Genomic DNA, 2,500 nt, shown 5'->3' with positions numbered 1-2,500 from the left:
ACACGGTCGTAAAACTTGTATCGTTTTATCACCTTTGATTTATTTATTTGATTATGCACTTTAACGAATAGGTTCTTAATAAAAAAAAAAGGTGAGGTAATATCTAACAAATATACTATGATTTGCTGGCCATAAGAAGAAGATAAGAATAAGAATGAAGGAGACAGCAAGAGGCCATAAGGCCTACACTAGACAGATCTCCATGATAGAAAACTTTTTCTATTAAACACAAAACGTGGAAATCAAGGTCAAACATGTCAGAAACAAGGTCCGGCACTTGAAAATCAAGGTCCGACATGTGGAAAATAAGGTCAAGCATGATGGAAATAAGGTCCCACACGTGGAAAACAAGGTCATGGTATTTGGGAAACAATATCAGATTGTGGGAAACATGGTCAAATATATGGGTAATAAGGTCCCACACGTAGAAAAAAGGTCAAATATATTGGAAATAAGGTCAAATACGTAAAAAGCTAGGTCAGACACGTCAAAATCTTGGTCAGACACGTGGTAATAAGGTCAGATACGTCAAAAACTAGGTCAGAAACGTGGGAAATAAGGTCAGACACGTGGGAAATAAGGTCAGACACACGCGAGATAAGGTCAGACACCTAGGAAAGGAGGTCAGTCACGTGAGAAACAATTATAGGCATATGACAGAAAAAGGTCCTTTAATTTCCCCTAAAAGAAAACATGACCTCATATGAATAAAATCTTTCAGCGCCAACCAGAATAAAGTCTGTGAATTGCGCCATCGAAAGAGAGTGTCAGCGCAACATCATTCCCTTAGCGGAATGAAATCCTCTGGCGTTGGCCAGGACAAGTTCTGTAAAGTGTGTCATCGCCGTGAACAAGTCAAACATGCTAATAGATGGTTCCACGAAGATTAATAAAATCGCCTGGCGGCAGTCAGAATAAAAAGGAAGAGTATCACCCGTTAAGGAAGCTGACAATGCTTTTACTATCTTAGGACTCCTAAGGAAATGAATAAAATCACCTGACGGCAATTGGAATAAAAGGAAAAAAAAAACATCCCCCATTATGACACAAGCTAACCCTCTATCGTGACCAGGTAGTTCCTTTGGGTGAATAAAATCGCCCTGTGGCAGCCAAAAGAGGAACAAGACTCTAGCCCATAACTCTGAAGGGGTAGTGATCGACACCACCTGAAGAAGGCGCCCCTGGAGAGGTGCAGAAGGGCCCCTGAGGGGTGTCCAAGTTCCAGGCGCCAAGTTTAGGGCCTCCCAATTAAACTTGAAACGCGCCCTGATTGGAAAGTAGTAAGTTTTCCGACTCTGTGTCTTCGACCTAACACCCACCAATCCCCAATCACCTTTCCACAAACATAGATACTGCCATATTCCAGGTCGTTGTCCTCTCTTCCTCCTCCTTCTCCTCCTCCTCCTCCTCTTCCTCCTCAGCTACATTCCACCCCTACTGCTCCTCTCTCTCCTCCTCCTTTTAGTCTTCCTCCCATTCCTCCTCCTCCTTCTATTCCTACTCCTCCTACTCTTCCTTCTGTTCCTCCCACTAATCCTAATCCTCTTCCTCCTCCTCCTTCTCCTTCTCCTCCTCCTCCTCCTCCTCCTCCTCCTCCTCCTCCTCCTCCTCCTACTCCTCCTCCCATTCATCCACCTCATTTACCTTCTCCTCCTGCTCTTTCCCTTCTTAAGTCTCCTTCCCGTTTTCGTCCCCCTCTACCCTGCTCCTCTTCGCCCACCTACTCCTCCTCCTCTTCCTCCTCCTCCTCCTCTCCCTCCTCCTACTCTTCATCTTCATCCCCTCCTTCTCCTCCTCTTCCTTCTCCTTTTCCTCCTCCTCTTCCTCCTCCTCTTCCTCCTCTTTTTCCTTCTCTTCCTCCTACTCTTCTTCCTTCTCCTCCTACTCCTCCTTCTCCTTCTCCTCTCCTTCTCCTCTTCCTCCTCCTCTTCCTCCTCATTTTCCTTCTCCACTTCCTCCTCCTCTTCCTCCTACTCCTCATCCTCATCCTCTCCTTCTCATCCTCTTCCTCCTAATTTTCCTCCTCTTCCTCCTCTTTTTCCTTCTCTTCCTCCTACTCCTCTTCCTCTTCCTCCTACTCCTCCTTCTCCTCCTCCTCTTTTTCCCTCAAATTCCTCCTCCTTCTCTTCCTCCTCTTTCTCCTTCTCTTCTTCCTCTTCCTTCTCTTCCTCTTTCTCCTCCTCCTCTCCCTCCTCCTCCTCCTCTTCCTCCTATTTTCCTCCCTTTCCTCTTCCTCTCTCCTCCTCTTCCTCCTCCTCTTCCTCCTCCTCCTCTTCCTCCTCCTCTTTCTCCTCCTCCTCCTCCTCCTCTTCCTCCTCCCTCCTTCTCTTCCTCCTCCTCCTCTTCCTCCTCTTCCTCCTCTCCCTCCTCCCCTACCTCTTCCTTTTCCTCTTCCTCCTCGTCCTCCTTTTCTTCCTCCTCCTCCTCCATCTCCTCTTCTTATCCCTCCATTTCCCCCTCGTCCTTCTTCTCTCATTCCTCCTCGTCTTTCCTCCCCTCC

This window comes from Oratosquilla oratoria, chromosome 30 (assembly GCF_046742065.1).
Source record: "Oratosquilla oratoria isolate Oo_2021 chromosome 30, ASM4674206v1, whole genome shotgun sequence".
NCBI lineage: Eukaryota > Metazoa > Arthropoda > Malacostraca > Stomatopoda > Squillidae > Oratosquilla > Oratosquilla oratoria.
Note: the sequence above shows the minus strand (reverse complement) of the source record.